The sequence below is a fragment of the Diceros bicornis genome, chromosome 31, assembly GCF_020826845.1.
Source record: "Diceros bicornis minor isolate mBicDic1 chromosome 31, mDicBic1.mat.cur, whole genome shotgun sequence".
Lineage (NCBI taxonomy): Eukaryota > Metazoa > Chordata > Mammalia > Perissodactyla > Rhinocerotidae > Diceros > Diceros bicornis.
The window spans coordinates 26,845,078-26,867,785 of record NC_080770.1 but is presented as its reverse complement, the minus strand read 5'-3'; the positions used below and the strand labels follow the sequence as shown (position 1 = coordinate 26,867,785).

At 34.7% G+C, this 22,708-nt stretch overlaps 1 long non-coding RNA gene across 3 annotated transcripts in view; it reads right to left on the bottom strand.

Moving 5' to 3' along the window:
• LOC131395217 (uncharacterized) overlaps positions 1 to 18,540 on the bottom strand; it is a 311,825-nt gene extending 293,285 nt beyond the window's left edge. For 2 of the 3 annotated variants that reach the window (XR_009216300.1, XR_009216299.1), the window contains exons 1-4: positions 16,801 to 18,540; positions 16,496 to 16,647; positions 14,801 to 14,935; positions 10,480 to 10,594 (exon numbers count right to left, since the gene is read on the bottom strand). This is a non-coding gene — a long non-coding RNA (uncharacterized LOC131395217). The remainder of the gene's footprint in view (positions 1 to 10,479; positions 10,595 to 14,800; positions 14,936 to 16,495; positions 16,648 to 16,800) is intronic. The other variant, XR_009216301.1, reaches the window with a different exon arrangement.
• Positions 18,541 to 22,708: the final 4,168 nt, after the last annotated feature.

Sequence of the window (22,708 nt, the reverse complement as noted above, 5' to 3'; positions counted from 1 at the left end):
GTGTACAGAGAAAGAAAAAGGAATGTGTGACAAGAAGCTATGCTTGCAGAAAATTGAATCTGGGATATTTTAGAGTATTGAGAAGTGCAAAAAACCAGGCAGATGGGGAGGGAGTGACCAAAGGGGAAGACAGAGGCAGGAAAGAGATGTAAGACATCATAATCAAGAAGAACCTGAAAGCGAAGCCAAAATTCCCTCAGGCCAAAAAGCTTATTTTATCTTTTCCTGGGTTTGCAACCTGAAACTAATCGGTAGAATTACTAAGTGAATATACCAAAGAGAAGTCCAGACTGACATCTGTGAGAGTGAATATGGTACTATTTAAGGAAGAATCAAGTTTTATACTGATCCAAGATCCTCAAAATAGGGTCTGACCCTTCTGCTAGTCACCAGTTTTCAAAAGAGATGAATACGCAAAGAAAAGGAAAGGGGAAAAAAGTCTCCAGTCTACAATTGGAATGGAATGGAATGTTTCTATGAGGTAGCAACGAGTTTGGTTCCTTGTACAACTCACTTAGCTAGAGAGTCCTAATTGCATGGCACATCTGCCCGAGAAATGTAACAATGAACTCTGCTGTTGACCTTTAATAGAAAATATATTTAATTGTGTATTAAATACAGTTATACTGTAGTTATGCCTGAGTGATACATTCAATGATATTCATTATGATGTTTAACAGAAAATGTACTTAATTTTCTAGTAAACTGATTTCATACAAAGTGATATTAGCAACTTAATTTTTCTCAAAACCAAATTATATTTGGGGTGCTCAATTTTTTATGTTAAGTAATGGTTTTCATGAAGAAAATGCCATTCATATTCTTTTAAATCTAATTCATTTGTGCTGGTATTGAATATAGGAATTCCAAGAGAAGAGAAAGAGAGAGAGAGTATAAGGAAGAAAGAAAGCAACAAAGGAAGGAAAGAAAGGAGAGAGGGAGGAGGGGAGGTTGCAGAAGAGATACGTACGATAATCTCCTTTGGGATGTGCGTAAATATTTTTTAAGGGTATAGGAAACTATTAATGATTAAATCTGGGAAATAGAACTGAAAGCATTCAAACAAAGACTGGGTGACGAAGTCTATTCTAGTATCTGGTACTAGTCTACTCTAGTATCTTGACTCCAAGTCAAAACCCATGGCACAAAGACATAAGTCATTGGAGAACCTAGTGATATATCTGACCAGCATCATCAACTATTAGTTATGAATTTATTTTCACATACAATATACATCTACATAGAGAGAATACTTTTTTTAAGATAATGGTTATATTTAAATGATATGTCTTCATTTCAAAAACCACATTTTTAAAGAGAGGCAATGTGGTTTACTGCAGGAGTTGACAAATCTAACCCATTACCTGTTTTTTTGTAAATAAAGTTTTATTGGAACACAGCTAGACCCATTCATTTATGTATTATCTATAACTGCTTTCACACTACGATGGCAGACTTGAGTAGCTGCAACAGAAACTGTATGGTCCACAAAGGCCAAAATATTTACTATTTGTTCCTTTAGATAAAAAGTTTGTTGATCTCTGGTTTAATGGAAAGAATATAGATTTGAAGTTAAACAAACCTAGATTCTAATCTTACTCTTGCTAATTGTGTCTCTGAACTTTAGTTTATTTGTCTTCTTGAAAGGGGGGTTTGGGGAGGGAAGGTAGGAATAATATGTACCTTGTAGGGAGTTGAAGGGATGATGGGAAAAGTGTCTGGCAGAGGAGAAAAGCAAGACATAGTTAGCAAACACATTTATGAATAAGGAAATAAATAGCAAAAGAAACAACTAAAAGAAAAAAAAGTTTGCCTCTGAGTAGTACGTATTGGAAGTCTACCAGAAGATTATTTTGCATTATTTATCCATAAAACTATTGGACTTCCAAATATTTCTTTGATTAAAAATTATTTTATTTAAAAGAATATTTCTATTGAAGATTTTTAAGGTATGGTATTTGTGTAGGAATCAAAAAATCTAGCATTGGGACAACACACATGTACGGCGACTTCATATATGATAAAAGTGTCGCTGTAAATCTACGAAGAGATTTTGAATATTTTAGTAGACAGAATTAAGAATGTAGTCATACTAGGTAAAAATTTTTAAAAAGAAAACACTGAAATCACTCCCTATCTTATACCATATAGGAAGGTAGACTCCAAATGGAGCAATGTCCTAAATATGAAATATATATATACTTTCATCTCTCTTGGGTAAATACCTAAAAACGGAATTGGTGGGTCATTGGGTATGTGTTTGTTTAACTTCATGAGAAATTTCCAGATTGATTTACAAACTGATTTTACCATTTTACAGTCCCATTAGTAATATGTGAGAGTTGCAGTTGCTCCCCATTCTCAACAGTATTTACTATGGTCAGTCTTTTTAATTTTGGCCATTCAAGTCAGTATTCAAGTGTAGTATCTCACTGTTCTTTTAAGCTGAAGTTCCCTAATGACTCATTTGCATTTTTCGGATGATGCTAAACGATTTTTCATGTCCTAAGTGGCCATTTGTAAATCTTCCTTTGTCCATTACCTGCTCATCTTTTCCCATGTTTTAGTCTGGTTACCTGTCATTAGATTACTGATTTGTACAATGTGTTTATACAGCTGTCAGATATATGTATTGCAAATATATTCTCCAATCTATGTATTCACTTTGATGAACAGAAGATTTTAATTTTGCTGAAATCATTCTGTCATTCTCTTTTTCCTTTTTTGGTACTTCCTATTTAAGAAATCCTTGCCAATCCTGAGGTCACAAAATAGTCTCCTACATTTTCTTCTAGAAGTTTTATAATTTTAGCCTCTACACTTAAGTTGATGATCCATCTAGGATTAAATGTTGCGTATGGCATGAGGTATGGGTTAAGGAATACCTTTTCTCTTATAAATAGCCAGCTATTGTGGCACCATTTGTTGTAAAGCTCTTTCTTACTTCAATTGCTTGGGCAACTTGATTGAAAATCAATTGATTATATAAGCCTGGGTCAGTTTTGCTTCTTTTTTTTTTTTTGCAGGGAAGGAGTTGCCCTGAGCTAACACCTGTTGCCAATCTTCCCCTTTTTTTTTCTTCTCCAAATTCCCAATACATGGTTGTATATCCTAGTTGTAAGTTGTTCTAGTTCTTCTATGTGAGCCGCCGCCATAGCATGACAACTGACACACGGGTGGTGTGGTTCCATGACTAGGAAGCAAACCTGCGCTGTGGAAGTGGTGAGCACAGAACTTTAACCACTAGGCCATCAAGACAGGCTCTACTTTTGCATCTCTAATCTGGTTCATTGATTTATTTGTCTATCTTCATTTCAGTAACACATGCTCTTGATTATTGTAACTTAATAGTAAGTCTTGAAATTATAAAGTGTACATCTTATTTTTCAGCAATTAGCTGGTCAATGTCTAACCAAAAAAAAGCCTGTTGGAATTTGTATTAATTTGGGGAGAATTTACATCATGACAATATTGAGACTTTGAATCCATGAATATGGTGTCTCTCCATTTACTTAGCTCTTTCATTTCTTTCAGCAATGTGTTGTAGTTTTCAATGTAGAGATCTTTGACATATTTTATTAAATTTATCCCTAAATAATTTTTATGTTTTTGAGATAATTTTAAATGGTATTTTTATTTCATTTTCTAATTGTTCATTATAGTCTATAGAAATACATTTGATTATTGTATATAGATCTTGAATCCTGACAACTTGCTGAATTCACTTATAGAATTTATGAGAGAGAAGACACTTATTTGTTCCTGATAATGGGTAGGAAAGTTGAGACTTTCAGCTCTAAGTACGATGTTATCTGCAGGTAATTTTGGTAGATGGCTTTTATGAAGTTGAGAAATTTCCCTTTAATTCCTAATTTGCTGAAAGTTTTTAGCATGAATGGGTGTTAAATTTTGTCAAATGCTCTCTCTGCATCTCTTGAAATGATCATATGATTTCTCTCCATTATTCTGTTAATGCCATGAGTTACATTGATTAATTTTCAAAATGTTAAACCAATCTTGAATTGCTGGGATAAACCCCACTTGAGCATTCTGTATTATCCTTCTCATGTGTTGATGGATCTGATTTGCTAATATATTACTAAGAGTTTTTGCATCTATATTTATGAAGTATATTGGTCTATAATATTATTTTCTTATAATATTGTTGTCTGGTTTGGGTATCAGTGTTACACTACTCTCATAAAATGAGTTTGTGTAAAATTGGTATTATTTCTTCTTGAAATACTCACATAAGTATCTAGGCTTGAAATTTTCTTTGTGGGAAGATTTTGAATTATAAATTTAATAACTAATGAACTAGGCTACTCATATTTTCTATTTCTTCTTGTGTCAATTTTAGTAATTTGCAATTTTCAAGAAATTTGTCTACTTCATCTCCATGTTGAATGTGCTGGCATAAAGTTTTTCATGATATTCTTCTATTATCCTTATTTCTATGATCTTTAGTGATGCCCCCTTTATTATTAATGATATTTGTACTTGTGATTTTGCTCTAATTTTCTTTGTGAGTCTAGTCTATCAGGTTTATCAACTTTATTAATCTTTTCAAAGAACCAACTTTTGTTTCCATTGCTTTTCTCCATTGATTGTTTTCTATTTCATTGATATTTACTCTTATCTTTATTATTTACCTCCTTATAATTGTTTTAATTTTATTGTTAGTTTTTTAAGGAAAAAGTTTTGATCATGGATTTTGACATTTTCTTCTTTCTACCCTCAGCATTTAGAGCTATAAATCTCCCCCAGAAATTGTATTAGCGGCAACCCACACACACACAAAATTGATATGCTGTGTTTTAATTTTCATTCAGTTAAAAACATTTTCTAATTTTCCTTGTGATTGCTTCTTTGACCCATGAGTTATTTAGAAGTGTGTTTTTTATTTGCAAATATTTGGAGATTTTCCAGATACTTTCTCTTATTAATTTTCAAGTTCATTTGGTTGTGATTAACTAACATACTATGAATAATTTTAATCATTTTAAATCTATTTAAACTTGTTTTGTAACTCAGCATATAATCTTTCTTGGTGAATGTTTCATGTGAGCTTGACAATAATGTGTACTCTGCAGTTGTCAGGTATAGTGTTCTGTAAATACCGATTAGGTTGAATGGTTTTATAGTGCTATTCAAATCCTCTATATCCTTACTGCATCACTTACTGAGAGGGAAATATCGAAATCTACAACTATAATTATGGAATCATCTATTTCTCCTTTCATTTCCATCAGTTTGCTTCATGTATTTTGAAACACTTTTATTAGGTCCATACACATTTTTGATTGTTACATCTTAATAAATTAACTATTTTATCATTATAAAATATTCCTCTTTATTTCTTACAATAATCTTTATCCTGAGGAATATTTTATATAATATTAATACAGCCACTCCAGCTTTCCTATTCTTAGTATTTACATAGTATAACTTCCTTTCATTCTTTTCATTTTAACCTATCTGTGTCTTTGTATTTAATGTGACCCTCTTGTATATTGTATGTGGTTGGGTTTTGCTTTTTTTTTTTGCTGAGGAAGATTGGCCCTGGGCTAACATCCATGCCCATCTTCCTCCACTTTATATGGGACGCCACCACAGCATGGCTTTGACAAGTGGTGCGTCAGTGTACACCCAGGATCTGAACCTGTGACCCTTGGGCCACTGGAGCAGAGTGAATGCACTTAACCACTTGCACCACCGCACTGGCCCCATATATATATATTTTGTGTGTGTGAGGAAGATCAGCCCTGAGCTAACATCCTTGCCAATCCTCCTCTTTTTGCCAAGGAAGATTGGCCCTGGGCTAACATCCGTCCCCATCTTCCTCTGGGTTCTGGTCTTTTTACCCAATCTGAGAATACATTATTTTTTTTTTAATTTTTTGTTTATTGCAGTAACATTGGTTTATAACATTGTAAAAATTTCAGGTGTACATAATTGTACTTCTATTCCTGCATAGATTACATCATGTTCACCAGCAAAATACTAATTACAACCCATCACCACACACATGTACCGAATTATCCCTTTCACCCTCCTCCCTCCCCCCTTCCCCTCTGGTAACCACCAATCCAATCTCTGTCCCTATGTGTTTGTTTGTTGTTATTATCTACTACTTAATGAGTGAGATCATCCAGTATTTGACCTCCCTCTGACTTATTTCACTTTGCATTATACCCTCAATGTCCATCCATGTTGTCACAAATGGCTGGATTTCATCGTTTCTTATGGCTGAGTAGTATTCCATTGAGTGTATATACCACAGCTTCTTTATCCATTCGTCCCTTGATGGGCACTTAGGTTGCTTCCAAGTCTTGGCTATTGTGAATAATGCTGCAATGAACACAGGGGTGCATGTACCTTTACAAATTGGTGTTTTCAAGTTCTTTGGATAAATACCCAACAGTGGAATAGCTGGATCATATGGTAGTTCTATCCTTGATTTTTTGAGGAATCTCCATACTGTTTTCCATAGTGGCTGCACCAGTTTGCACTCCCACCAGCAGTGTATGAGAGTTCCCTTCTCTCCACATCCTCTCCAACACATGTTGTTTCCTGTCTTGTTAATTATAGCCATTCTGACGGGCGTGAGGTGATATCTCATTGTAGTTTTGATTTGCATTTCCCTGATAGTTAGTGATTTTGAACATCTTTTCATGTGTCTGTTGGCCATCTGTATATCTTCTTTGGAGAAATGTCTGTTCAGGTCTTTTGCCCATTTTTTAATTGGGTTGTTAGTTTTTTTGTTGTTGAGATGCATGAGTTCTTTATATATTTTAGAGATTAAGCCCTTATCAGAAGTATGGTTTGCAAATATCTTCTCCCAATTGTTAGGTTGTCTTTTCGTTTTGTTGATGGTTTCCTTTGCTGTGCAGAAGCTTTTTAGTTTGATGTAGTCCCATTTGTTTATTTTTTCTATTGTTTCTCTTGCCTGGTCACACGTGGTGTTTGAAAAGATGGTGCTAAGACCAATGTCGAAGAGCGTACTGCCTATGTTTTCTTCTAGAAGTTTCATAGTTTCAGGTCTTACATTCACGTCTTTAATCCATTTGGAGTTAATTTTTGTATATGGTGTAAGGTAAGGGTCTACTTTCATTTTTTTTGCATGTGGGTCTCCAGTTTTCCCAACACCGTTTGTTGAAGAGACTTTCTTTTCCCCACTGTATGTTCTTGGCTCCTTTGTCAAAGATTAGCTGTCCATAGATGTGTGGGTTTATTTCTGGGCTTTCGATTCTATTCCATTGATCTGTGTGTCTGTTTTTGTGCCAGTACCATGCTGTTTTGGTTACTATAGCTTTGTAGTATATTTTGAAATCAGGGAGTGTGATACCTCCAGCTTTGTTCTTTTTTCTCAGGATTCCTTTAGCTATTCGCGGTCTTTTGTTGTTCCATATAAATTTTAGGATTCTTTGTTCTATTTCTGTGAAAAATGTTGTTGGAACTTTGATGGGGATTGCATTGAATCTATAGATGGCTTTAGGAAGTATGGACATCTTAACTATGTTAATTCTTCCAATCCAAGAGCACGGAATATCTTTCCATTTCTTTGTGTCTTCTTCAATTTCTTTTAGCAATGTTTAATAGTTTTCAGTTACCTCTTTAGTTAAGTTTATTCCTAGGTATTTTATTCTTTTTGTTGCAATTGTAAATGGGATGGTATTCCTAATTTCTCTTTCTGCTACTTCGTTGTTAGTGTTGAGAATACATTTTTTAGTTGAAATGATTTATTGGTATTTAAAATGGTGATTTATATGATTGATTTTAAATCTAATATGCTATGGATTTTTTTGTCCTGATTGTTCCTTATTTCTTATTTCTCTCCTTTCCTGGTTCTCTTTTTATTTATTAAGCAATATTTGACAATCTACCTTGTCTTGGAATGTTTTATTAGCTATAACTTGTTTTCTAGTGGTTTCTCTGGGGTTTAAAATATATGTCTTTAATGTAGCACATTCTACCTTCAAATAACATCACATCAATTCAGTTAATATTATACCACTTCAGTTATAATAACGTTACAAAGTGTACTTCTATTTTCAACCCTTCCATTCTTCTGTTATTCTTATAAGTTTTACTTCTGCACATATTATAAGATGTATAAGTACATTTTTATCATTTTTCTTTTACAGTCAAGTATCATTTAAATAAACTTTAAAATAAGAGAAAAAAATTAATTTACCCACCAACTTATCATTTCCATTGCTCCTCTTTACTTTATATAGATCCCAATTTCCAACTGGTCTCCACATTTACCTTCAACATGGAGAACTTCCTTTAACACTTCATATGCTGGTGACAAATTCTTTTCACTTTTGTTTTTCTAAAACTGGTTTTTATTTGCTTTCATTAGCCTTCACATTTGAACAATATTTTCACTCTATATAAAATTCTAGGATATAATTTTTTCTTTCAGTACTTGAAGGTTGTCATTTCTTTGTCTTCTGGCTTATATTTTTTTCTGATGAGTAGACAGAATCATTCTTATTACTATTTCTCTGCATATAATGTGCTATTTTTGTCTGGCTGCTTTTAATATTTTCTCTTTATCAATTTTTTTTGGCAGTTTGATCATAATGTACTTGCATATGGTTTCATTTCAGTTCGTCTTCTTTTTTTGATATTCATAAATATGGGCTCCAGATTTTTTATGAAATTTGCAATTTTTTCAATCCTGATATCCTGAAAGTTTCTTTCTTTTTTTTCCTGACCCAAAATCTCTCGTTTCACTCCTATTGTGACGCCAAATTACACATACATAGGACCACTTATATAAACTCAGGAATAGTATAAGTCACTGAAGCTCTGTTCATTTATTGTCAGCTTTTCTTCATTTGCTTTGTATAGTTTATTTTGCCCTTTTCTACTAATTTACTAATAATTTGTTCTGCAGGGATTAATCTGATATTAATCCTATCTAGCACTTTTGTTTTAATTTCAGATATTACATTTCTCATCTATACATCCCATTAGGATTTTTTTACATTTTCCATTTCTATATTGTAATTATTTTTCCTAATCATAGGTATATATATTTTCCTTTATATCCTTGAACATATTTATAATAACTATTTTAAAATCTTCCTCTGATAATTCTATCATATCTATAATTTGGAGACAGGTTTCTATTAAGCGATTATCTTTCTGGTTATGGGACACATTTTTCTGCTTCTTCACATCTCTCATATATTTTAGCTGTATTATGGATGTAATGGATGCTACATTGTTGTGTATCTGGATTTTGTTGTCTTCCTGAATAGAATATTGGGTTTTGTTCCAGAAGGCAGTACATTTACCTATAGTTTGCTTGATCCTTTTAAGTCTTGTTTTTGTGATATGTCAGAGTGGTTCCAGAATATCATTTACTCTAGGGCTAAATTAGTCCTACTTCTGGAGCGTGGCCTTTCTACATTCTCTACCAAGTGTCCGGGGTGTTCAACAAGGTCTCTACTCTGACTACGTGATGTGAATGTCTCCCAGCACTGTGCAAGCTCAGGTCAGCTCACAACTCCCCAGTGCTTGTTCTTCCTCCAGGAGTTGTTCTTTGCTGGACCATATGGAATCTCACTCTGTGCACGCATAGATTAGTAATTGGCCAAAGAATCAAGGGTACCCCTATGCAGATGTCTGATCTTCCTTCCCTGTATAACTCTCATCTCCCCAGTTCCCCTTCCACCCAGCAAATTCCAATTTCCTTGTTAGCCCCAAACTCTGAACTCTGAATACTCAGTTCAGTGACACCACTAGGCTCTATCCCGGCTCTTCCTTCCTCCACTGCATTCTGCAGAGTGGTTCCAGGTAAAAACCCACTGCCTTGTAGTAGTATAAATGTCTCGTTTGTGGCATGGATCACCACATTCTCTGTCATTTTAGATGAAATATTCAAGGCCAGCCTAATACAACTCATTCGCCTTTCCCCATGCTGGTGTAAAAGCTCTAGCCAGATGTTCTTCATCAAATTCTGTCTTGTAAACACTTCACATCACAGAAAAGATCATTTTATCTTTTATACATTTAGAATCTCACTGTACTCTTCAGACTGCAGTTGGTTTAGGGATAAGAAGATGAGCTGGAGAAAGCCTTCCAGTAGGTAATTAATCACTTGTAATCAGCACTTAAAGCCATTCACAGAAAGTGAGAGAGTCAAGTGGAGAAAGAAGTGACTTCACTATCTTTTTAGGGTTATTACAAATCCTGCTACAGTTACGCTGATTAAAATTGCTGTTAACTTTTCTTCCTCCATCAGGATAGTTCATTGATTCTTCCTCATATTTTAAGATTAAGATAATTAAGGGGGAAAAAATAAGCGTTAACATGTCCATACGTGGGGCAAACTGATTCCTTTAGGAAGTTGTTAGAAGAGTTTCAAAAAAAGGCATATAAAACTGGAATTGTGGTAAGTTATTCTGAGGCCCAGCTTAAAAGGCAAAAGTCAGTAGTCAATGTGATATTTCATATACCTACCTCACCATGGCCTAAATTCCTCTTCTGTTTTGTCCTCCTGAACAGTGTTTTGCATTTTGATTTACAAAATCCAGGTTTTATGAATCCTCAAGTTTATATAATTTTAGGTAGACTCCTTAAGAAAAAGAATACAAAATTACAAACACAAGATTACTAAGACCTTCCCAGGAGGTCTGGTGAGAGGCCAGTGAAAGTAGTAAATCTGTTCTTGTTGATATCCTCTTTAGCAAATTGCATTTTTTAAATCTTCTTTGATGTATACGATGACATTTTGTACTCCATTTCATCTTTAGTGGTTTTACATTATCTGTCATTAGTTCATTCTTTATCTTCTCCATACTTTTCTGTAACATCTATGTAACCAAGGTAAATGCCTAATCTTAGAGGGTAGAATAGCCAATATTTTTAAAGCATTTACAATGTGCTGGATAATCTTATAAGTTCTTCATGTATATTCACTCACTTAATCCTGCTAACAGTTTATGAAGTAGATACTGTGCTATGTTTTCCACATTTTACAGACAGGAACACCGAAGCATAGAGAAGGACATAGATATTGAAATGGCAGAGCTTGCCTCCAAACCCAGAACCAGGCCCCAGAACCTGGGCTCTTAAACGCTATGCTCTTCTACTCTTTGATTTATGGATGGTAAGTGTTGAAAAGATGCCCAAGATTTTGAGCAGTATCCTGGACACCAAGGTATGAAGAGTGTCTGGGTCCAAGAACACCTAGTTGAATGTTGATTGGCAGACGCTGCACATTAAGAGCCCACGAGATAAAGAATAAGACTCCAGAGGATGGAACTGAATATTTTATGCCTTTCCTTGTCCAAGTAATGCCTCATCCTACTGCTATTATCAGATACGAGTTGATATGGTGATAGGAAGGGGATGAACTAGAATGGACAGTGAAAGACTGCTTTGTTGCAATAACAGACTGCTTTGCATAAGCTATTGTAAATATTTATTAATTGAGCCTCATTTGAAATGTTCCATTGTCTACTTCCGGGACCCAGAAAACATCAAAAAAAAAAGTGTCTTAAATTAAGCAAGCCAGATTGATCTCTGCCTTTATGACATTATCCAGGTGAATCCAGGAAGGGCAGAACTACTGATGAGGGTGAAAAAAAGTATTCAGTATCAGTGAAACAAACAGCTGCAGATAACCAGAGCCCCTCTTCTTAATGCAGCTAATATCAAGAAGTATTAGCTGCAATTATATGATGGGCACTATATACAAAAATAAATACCTAGATACAATCCTGAAGATTCAGTTGCAAATAGGTCTGAGGTGAAGCCCAGACAGTTATATTTTTAAAAGCTTCCTTGTAATTTTCGTGTCCAGCCAGGGTGAAGAAACGTCTTATATGAGCCAGGGGAGTGCAAGGCATGGGAAGTAGAGGACTATGGGGGCACATGAAGGAATATTCAATCTAGACGGAGAGGTGGGATGCAGATGATGTTTTGGTGGAAGTGGAATTTAAACTGAGACTTGAAGGATGAGGAAGGTTAAGCAGTTAAGAGGAAAAGAAACACAGTAAAAGAAAACGAACGGCATATTTGAAAACACATCAGGCCTAAATAAGAATACCTGGCAAAAACTAATTACTACTGGAGCTTTGATCCAAAGTGAGGTGTGAATGGGGCTGAAGGTGGTTAAAAGAGGTCCCCAGTGGGGAAGCTCAAAAGAAGAGAACCCCAATCTCGTGCCTGAGCCCACTTAACGAAAGAACTCAGTCAGCTTTTGGTGATTCCAACCATAAGAATGACCAAGTTATAGCCAATTTCCCCCCTATAACCTGTGACATTCCTCAGAAAAATGAGGTCTGCCCACCTGGCTGTGTCTCATGGAGTTGTTAGCAGAAGCTTGCTTGACTTTCTTCAGAAGTGACCAGGAACCAGTCATGAAAAAAAACTACGTCTCTTACTTAACATAAAAGGTGTTCTAAAGAATTTCTATAAACTCATCCTATTTCCTCACTTAATTCAAACTCCTTATATCAAAATCGTGTCTGCATGCAAAGTCATTTTCAGGCAGAAATATTCATCTTAAAATGAAATTTTAAATACACAAATAATACATGAATATATTTCCATATAAATAATTAAAACATTAAACATAAATTTTATTTCACTCTCTATCTTGATTCCTTCCTCAGATGTAACCACTGTTACCAATTTACTGTGTGTTTCTCCAGACCCTTTTTAAATGTATCCATAGAAAATATGCAGCACTATTTTGTGGGTTTTTCTTTTAAAAATGTACGTAAATAGCATCACATTGGACTACCGCTTTTTTCACACAACAGTTTTTCTTGGAGATTGAGCAATGCTTTGTGCAAAATAAAATGCCCAATAAATAAATAATGAATGAATAAATGAATGATAATTTCAAAGATTAATGATTTCAGGCCCCTCAGTGAAAGAGACTTAAGTTTGAATCTTAGCTCTATTATTTAGTAAAATGGAGCTAATATTACCTATTTCATAGGATTATTATGGTAAATCACCTAGAACAGTGTCTTTCCTAGAAAAAAGAATGTTGATTTTATTTCTGCCTCATCTTCATTCACTCATAATGCTTAGTACAGCATTCTTCTTCTAATCAGACAGGTGATTGATGGTCTAAAGCAAAATCTTCCAAATGCCTCCTGGAAATGTCCACCTGGGTGTCCCAATCAGTGTCCAAAATCATGATGTTCCATCTTAAATGGGCTTCTCTTCCTAAGGAGCCTGTGTCTAATTCACTAAGTCACATGATCTCATCCTTGCACCTCGGTAGTTCATTCCACGTCCTGGCCTCCTCCACCCACCTCTAAGTTCAGACTTTCATTGTAGCTTTCCTAGATCAAAGTCCTAACCTTACAATTAATCACTCAGTCTCCAGCATCTTATATACTTATCCCAATTCCTCTTTAGCGCTAATTGCCAATAACTCTTTCTATCATCTAAGATAAGAGTTGGCATCTTGAGCCTGGTATTCAGGGCTCTGCCATCTAGCCCCAAGTGGTATTTCCAAATTTGTTTCTCATTTCCCATATACCAATAGCTCCAACAAAATCAACTGCTCTCTGTTGACTGTTTCCTGTGGTTCCAGTCTCTGTATCTTTGCTCCTGTTGCTTCCACTATCTCAAATACTCTTTCTCAAGTATATTTAGTAATATACTTTGCATTACTAAAGTACAATATAGTGAATTTAAACACAGAGTTTAGAGCTAAACATACCTGCCTTCAAGCCCAAGTTCCATCCCCAATTAGGTATATGACATATCCTTTTAATGTCTCTTTTCTTCACTTCTTAAACAGGAATAATAGAAGCTACTTCACAAGAGTTGAAGAACACATTGAGATAATGTATATAAACAATTATGCAGACAACTCGTGCTAGGTAATCATCAACTGTCACTATCAATACTATCTAAGGTCTGCTCCAAATTCCTTTGCTTCCATACGGTCCTCCCTGATCCTACAAGATACAAGTTATTTCTGAAAAGCAGCAGTGTTTCATTTGCACCACTTTTAAGATACTTATGACTTTATATTTCACTATATAGTTATGTTTCCCTTGATCACAATTTTTTTAACCCAGAACTACAATGGATTTTCCAAAAGAATTTTGAGTCTATGTCAATTGTATAAGAAAGTCTTAGAGAAGTTTGGATGTGGAAAATAGATTTTTCTAAAATATTTTGATCTTTTATGGGGAATATGGTACAGACTATTTAAAATCAGAAGTGTATTAAAAATACTCAAATCACAAGACCACTGCACACATATGAACTCCAACTTCCTTGAGCAGAGGGAGTGGCTTCCTTTTTGAGCGCATCTATGACACTCAACACAACATTCACAAAATTTATATGAATGCAGCCCTATTTGTAGTAAAAGAATGAAGTAAACAACAGTACTCTAAAACGGGATCTTAAATCAGATGTTCTTTCCAATGCCAATTGTATCTCTTTAAGTCCTCTAAATATTTGATCAGAAAATAATGTTAGATTAGATAATGTTCACAAATAGGGCAGATGGAAAGGTTTATCTGGCTGGTTTGGAGGAGAAATTTGTTTTCACAAAGCTTCTCTGGTGACATATATACATAAACTTTGGTGGTCCCAATGACTCTTCATATTAATGATTTCAAAAATAGCTCCAAAGCCCATTTCTTTGTGGAGTAGCATTTTAAAGGAATGATGGATAAGGCCTTCTATCATCAAAATAATCACACTTTCCTTATTTGACTCTAACTTTTGTACACTGAGGTTTGTTTGTTTGTTTTTTTAGAAAATTGGTCAAAGACCATAACAGAATTTTTAATGTTACCTTCTCTCTTTATTCTTTGTACTTTCTTTCAGGAGCGCTGAATGGAAAGCAATGCTCAGACTGTTCCAGTGCAGATAGATAAGTCTTGCAACATTTCATTTCTTGGAACCAGGAACCACAGAGGAAGCATGTCTCCTGGAACAAAGAAAAGAAAGCAGCGATAAACATTTGTGTGGTAGTGGAAATTTCCTGAACAATTTGTGCCATGAGCTTATCAGAAGATAATCAGTAGTCAATATTAACATTAAATTATATATAATTTATAATGTATATGTATATAATTATACATATATAAAATTTATATATAATCTGTGTGTGCATGTATGATTTCAATATGCTCCCCTATACTACTGTATAATATACTCTGTATTTATTATTATTACATAATTCATATTACGAAATTGAACATGAAATTATGTGAGCAAAGCCTATAAACTACTATATGTTTTCCTGAATAAATGCTTTAAAGTCTAAATTCTGGGAAAAGAGGTAGTCACCTTTAAAAGTTAGAACTAGATTTCAACAGAGCCTGCAGACCTTAATAAAGAAGAGTTAATCAGTACCCTAATTTTGTCAAGTCCTACCGTTCATGGGTAGGAAGCTCGGCAGAAACAGCAAGTTAGATATAAAAAAAGATTCTGATTTAAAAAACAAAACAAAACCAAAAAAACACCAATGCTAAGAAGTATAGTACAGAAGTACACAATCATTCCAGTTCATTTCTGACTCACAGAATAGACATTGCAATAGAGGACAAAACCAGTTAGGACTTCTCTTGAGATTCAAATTTTAAAAAACAATGATAATTCGGGAAGGTCTCTTCACTAGGACAGTTAGAAATGGGAAAAGAAAAGCCAAAAGGTCCTTTAATTCCGAGAACAGTGGAGCTGTAGATAAGCCCAATGGCTAGATAGCTACATTGTAGCAAAAGAAAGAATCACAGTTCAATATTAGAGCAGAAAATGTATATATCAAGTGTTGATAAAATGGAAGATTAGTGTGAAAGATGCCAAGTTGTACTTAAGTTTTTATATTTCCATGACTATTGCTCTGAATTGTGTTTAAATGTTTCATATATTAGAGATTTGTTTATTGCTATGCTTCCTTAAAGATAAACGCATTTTCATACAAAAAGCGTAATTTTCAAGATAAAAAGAACTAGAAAATTACCTAATCTAACCCTCTCATTTTACAAATGAAAAAAAAATGGATTTCCTGAATAGTTGAATGTCTTATCCAAGGTCACCCTGCTAGAGATAGTGTTGGAACCAGGGCTGGCCTCCTAGTTTAGGTAGCATACTATTTAGCACTGAATAGTTTTATGTACAAGATTAGATCCCCAATCATTAGCTACGTAATTTTGAGAAAGGCCTCAGTTTCCCCATATATGGGTGATAATTGTATTTACCTCCTAAGGTTAAAGTAATCTTCATAAAAGGGACATATATGCTCCACACAAAGATACTTAAACTGTCTAGTATATACTAAGTGTCCAATAAGTATTATTATAATTAGTTATTATTATTGTGTTGAAATCCAAAACTCCATCCAATCTGAATGGGATGCCTACCATTTAGATCAGTGTTTCTAAACTCAACTTCATATAAGAATACCCTAAGAGCTCCTTTGAAACACAAGCCTTACCCTAGATACAATTTATCAGAAATTCTAGGGAAGCATTCTGGGATTACGTACCTTTTAAATAAACTGTCTCAGAGAATTTTTGATGTAGTGCAGTTGGTACTGGCTCACAGATCAGCATTTGAGAACCACTGGCAACACTACAAGAGATGTGATCCAGGAACATCTGTCTACCAAATAAATATCCAAATGGAAATCCAAGTGGTCTAGAAAGAAGTAAGAAAGTCATATAAAATAGCCTCATAAGCCAAAGTAAAAGGTAAATATCATAGCTATCACCAAACCAGAATAGGGAAATATCCAGAAATTCTGAATGCTAAACTTTACGCCTACAAACATCACTATGATTTGTTACATACCTCTGGAGTTACCCCTCTAAAATCCTGTCACCACCAAGGAGACATTCATCCCAGGTCTTGGGATGGGACCTTACATTAACCATTATTTGGTTCTTGTCTTAGTCATAAAAGACACTCTTCCCAGAAATAAAGAAGACATTCTGAAGCAGAATAGGGAGTTCCTGGCTTCCACAGTTCTCAGGCAGCACAAATCTATAAAATAGCAATTAATAGTTTAAAAACATAGGAGCATTGAAAACAACGTTGCTAAGTTCTAGTTGAAGTAGAACACCTGTTTATGAAGAAGCGAACTTGGAAGATACATTGAGAAGAGAGACATAAATCTCTGTTAACAACCTAAAGAAAAATAATAAGAGTACCTTGGATAAGGATGAGGCTCAAAAATGGAGAAGGCATGGCTAGAAACCCAGGAACAGAATACATCCAAAAATATCACCTCACTACCCACAATAACCTGATTAGGAGTCACTGGTAGTCAAATACAGCTTTGTAAGAAGGTACATAGGGACATTAAATTAACTTTTAGCAAAGTTTACATAGCCTACTCTAAGGAATGAGTCCCCTGCTTCCTAATTTTTTTTTTTTAACTAAGGTTTGCTCTAAAAGAATTGCAGCCAGTATTGTCAGGGCATGAACCTGAACTAGGAAGGCCCAAATGCTGTTCCCAGGCACTACACTAAAATGATAAATGAGTTGATGAAGAAAGTAGCAGCCTGGTACCCAAGCAGGGCTGTTCCTCATATGATACCTTCTCCTAACCTCTTTTAGGCCCATGCTATGGAAACTTGATCACAGGAAAAGAAGGCTTGAAACAGAAAGTTATATCTCGTGTTAAGATCATTCTGACCCATGTGTCAAATATTTGGAGGCGGGATATGTGAAGGAAGGGAGTTCTATTGCTCTACCATTACGTATATCCAGGCATGAGGGGTAAGCTTTTGGATTAGGGAAGCGAAGGTGGAGAATATAAGGGATAGATTAAGACACATCAAGGAGGAATGAGACAAGTTGGTTAAATTTAACCCCTTCTCCACGTTATGATGAGTGGGGAGTTGGAAGGAAAGAAAGGGAAGAACAAGGAGGTTGTACAGAGCAATAAGGTCTTAGACACGTTTACTAAGAAGCATGATTATAAAACATGCTCACAAATATAATATGCATGAAGAACAGATCTACTCATGCACATCACCCGCTGTACCCAAAGAATTATCTAGCTGGAACAAGTTCTGTGCATGCAGATGAGGTACAGACTTGAGAAAGTCTGGTGGGACAATAAAAAGGCACTGGAGCAAATGACAATAAACCTAGATTCTACTTCTAATTCTAACACAACTCACTGGGTGATCTTTGTAATTCAGACTACGGTTTTCATCATCTACCAAACTAGAAGGTTGAAAGAGATCATCTTTGGGATTCCTCCTAACTCTCACAATCTATAACAAATGAATGCTAATTAAAAACAGTTTAATGAAAGGTTGGTGACCCAAAAGCTTATAGTGGCCAAGAAGGTAATATAAATAAGGAATGTTGACCAATAGAGAGTTGTAGGGACTATAGCAAACTAGAGGCAGCTTCTACCGAATGTCACCCAGTTCTGGCCACATGGGAATATGGGCCCTCTGTGGTGAAGCTGTCTGATATTTTCAAGAGAAATTGTAAATACAGATAACCTGAATACAGAAACTAAATTTGTAGTTAAAAACCTTACCACAAAAAAATTTCAGACACAACTACCTTCACTGGGGGGAATTCTACTACACATGTAATGATAAAACAACACCAGTTACACACAAACTCTTCCAGAATATCGATGAGAATGGAATACTTCCAGCAGTACCCTTGTAATTAAACCTGACAAAAAAACTACAAGAAAAGAAAACAAAAGATCAATATTCCTCCTGAACACAGATGCCAAAATTCTAAACAAAATTTTAGCAAATTGAATCTAGCAACATATAAAAATGATAATATATTCTAAGTGAAGTTTATCCCAGGAATACAAGGTTGATTTAACATTTGAAACTCAATAATTATAATTTACCATATGAACAATCTAAAAAATAAAACCATATGATTCCCTCAGTATATATTGAAAAATCATTTGATAAAATCCAATTTCCACTCTTAGAAAAATCTCAGCAAACTAGAAATTAAATTTCCTCAATCTGATAAAGGGCATCTTTGAAAATCTAATAGCCTTATACTTAATAGTGAAAGACTAGATGTTTTCCTGCTAATATTAGGAAACAGACAAGAATGTGTGCTCTCGCCATTTCTATTCATTGAAGTGGAGGTACTCGCCATTGAAATAATACAGAAAAAGAAATAAAAGGCATCTGGTTTGGAAAACAGGAAGTAAAGCTGTCTATGCTAGCAGACAGCATGATCATCTACATAGAAAATCCAATGGAATTTACACACCAAAAAAAACTATTAGAACTAGTAATAGAGTTCAGCAAGGTTATAGGATACAAAGCCAATATACAAAAATAAATTATATTTCTAGATTGTGGCCATGAACAATTAGAAATCGAAATTGAAAAAGCAATAACATCTACAATAACATCAAAAAAGAGGAAATACTAGAGATAAATCTGAAGAAATATATGCAAGACCTGTAACAAAACAGTGCTGAGAGAAATTAAAGAAGACCCAAATAAATAGAAAGATATAACACGTTCATGGACTAGAAGACTCCGTATTTTTAACATGTTGGTTCGTTGTAAATTTATCTATAGATGCAATGCAATCCCAATCAAACTCCCGGTCTTTCTGGTAGGATTTGATGAGCTGATTCTAAAATTCATATAGAAATGCTAAGAACTAAGAATATCCAAAACAATTTTGAAAAAGAACAAAGTTAAAGAATTAGTGCTACCTGATATCAAGACTTATTACAAAGCTACAATAATCCAGACAATGCAGTATTGGTGTAAAGATAAGCAAATATATCAGTGAAATAAGATAGAGTCCAGAAATAAAACCACACATATATAGACAATTGATTTTTTAATGGTGCATAGATTATTCAGTGAAAGAAGGATAGTCTTTTAAACAATCAATGCTGAAATAACTGCACATCAATATGCAAAAAAGTGAACTTCGATCCATATCTCACACCATGTATAAAGTTCAACTCAAAATGGATCTTAGAGCTAAATATAAAATCTAAAGCTGTAAAACTTCTAGAAATAATTATAGAAGAAAATCTTTGGGTTAGGCAAAGATTTATTAGGTAAAACGCCAAAGAACAATCTATAAAAAAATTGTTAAATTGCCCTACATCAAAATTGAAAACTTCTGCTCTTTGAAAGATGCTGGTAAGAAAATGAAAAGAAAAGCCACAGACTGGGTTGAAATATTTGCAAATCATTTTCGTGATGAAGGACTTGTATTCGGAACATATATGTAGCACTCAAAGCTCAATAGTGAGAAAACAAGCCACCCAGTTTTTAAAATGGGCAAAAGATCTGAATAGACACTTCACCAAAGAAGATATAAAGAAGGCCAATAGGCACATGAAACTACACTCAACATCATTAGGCATTAGGACAATGCAAATTAAAACCACAGTGAAATAACACTACACAACTCTTATGATGATTCAATTAAAAAGACTCTTCCAAACCAGGTTTTGGTGAGGATGCAGAGAAACTTAAACTCTCACACTGCTTGTGGGAATATAAAATGATACAAACACTTGAAAAAATACTTTGGCAATTTCTTAACATGTTAAAGACACACCTATCTTACAACCAGCTAATCCACTCCTAAGTAGTTACCTCAAATCGTACGTCTACACAAAGTCTTCTACACAAATGTTCAGAGCAGCTTTATATAGAGTAGCCAAAGATTAGAAACAACTCAAATTTCCATCAACAGGTGAATGGATAAACAAAGAGTAATATCTTCATACAATCAAACACCACTCAGCACCAAAAAGGAATAAATTATCAATACATGCAATAATTGGATGAATCTGAAAATAATAACACTAAGTGAAATAAGCTAGACAAAAAATACGAACTGTATTATTATATTCATATAAAATTATAGAAAATGCAAACTGATCTATAGTGACAGAAAGCAGATCTGTGGTTACCTGGGGATGTGGAGAGAGGCAGGGAGGGATAGGAGGGAGGGTTTTAAAAGTATCATCAGGAAATAATAAAGATGAGTATAAACTAATTAAATGAAAGACAAAGACATAAAAGAAAATATCAAGATAAAGAAAGAAAGGAAGGCACAAGTGAGATATATTAAGAATAAAAAGGGATATTACAATTATGACATGGCTGAAATTTTAAAAAAGAAACTATTATGAAAAATATTATTCCAGCAAATTTTAAAGTGTAGAGAAATGGCCTAAACCTGGCTCAAGAAGAAATTAAAAACATCTATTTAATGATTCCATTAAACAAATGAAATCAGTACCTACATAGACACATGCATGCACACACATACCCACAGAGTTATCTGGCCTATGTGCATTTAGAGGTAAATTCTATCAAAATTCAAGGAACAGATCATTTTGATCTATACAAACTTTTCCAGAGAGTAGGAAAAAAAGAGAAATATTCCTCAACTCATTTTATAAGCTTAGTATATAAAATACTGATACCAAAATCTGACGAGGTCAATATGAGAAAAGAATAATATGAGAGACAAAAAAGCTCATTTATGATATAATCCTAAACTCTATTAGCAAACAAAACTAGCAATACCTTTTTTAAAATCATGTCCAAGCTGAATCTAACCCAGGAATTCAAGAATGCTAAGCAATAGAAAATCCACTAACATAATTAAGGATATTACAAACATTAAAGATGAAAAGCCATATAATATTCTAGATGCAGCAAGGGTATTTGCCAAAAAATCAACATTCATTTATGATAAAACCAAAAAAAAATGTTAAAACTCTTCCCAAATTAAGAATAGAAGGTAATTTCCTCTATCTAATAAAGGACACCTTCCAAAAACACATAGAAAATATGATAATGGTAAAACTTGAGAAGAGTTCTTTCTTTCGTTTTTTTTTTGCTGAGGAAGATTAGCCTTGAGCTAACATCCACTGCCAATCCTCCTCTTTTTGCTGAGGAAGATTGGCCCTGGGCTAACATCAGTGCCCATCTTCTTCTACTTTTTATGTAGGACGCCTGCCATAGCATGGCTTGATGAGCCGTGCATAGGTCCACACCCGGATCCGAACCTGCGAACCCCAGGCCGCCAAAGCAGCGTGTGTGAACTTAACCACTACGCCAGTGGGCCAGCCCCCTAGAAGATTTCTTTTTAACATCAAGAAGCAGCAAGGATGCCCACTACCACTGCTTCTATTAATCATTGTACTTGATGTCCTTGCCAGGACAATATAAAAAGAAATTTATCTCACTTCAGTTACTGACTCATTTTTCTGCTCAGCTTTATAGCAAAACTCTTTAAAAGAACTGTCCGTGTTCTCTATTTCCAATTCCTCTTCTCACATTTTTTCTATGTGGAAATAAACAAAAACCACCCAAATGAGAACAAGCAAAGGCTATTTATTCAGAACTCGCTATAACAAAGGAGTCAGCCAGGATTACTTGTGTTTAGTAGAGACTCAAAGGCAGGCAGAAGAGAGGAAAAGCTTTATGGAAAAAAAGGGAAGGCTTCAGGTGTGCCATGATTGGAGGGTGCTGTCATGAGGAAGCTGTTGGCAGGCTAACTAGAAGCAAAGTGTCCTACGTGACCTGTTAAGGGTGCATATTTGGCTTTCTCTGCTTGGTCCTAAGTTGGAAGAAGCAGGGTCAAAAATTAGGGAATATGTCCGTTATCAATCATGTCCTGGCCATGGGGCCAATTATTACAGGGGTTATAGTTTAGTTTCTGGACTGTTTGCTAGAGATGGTGGTCTGACTTTCTACAGTTCTGA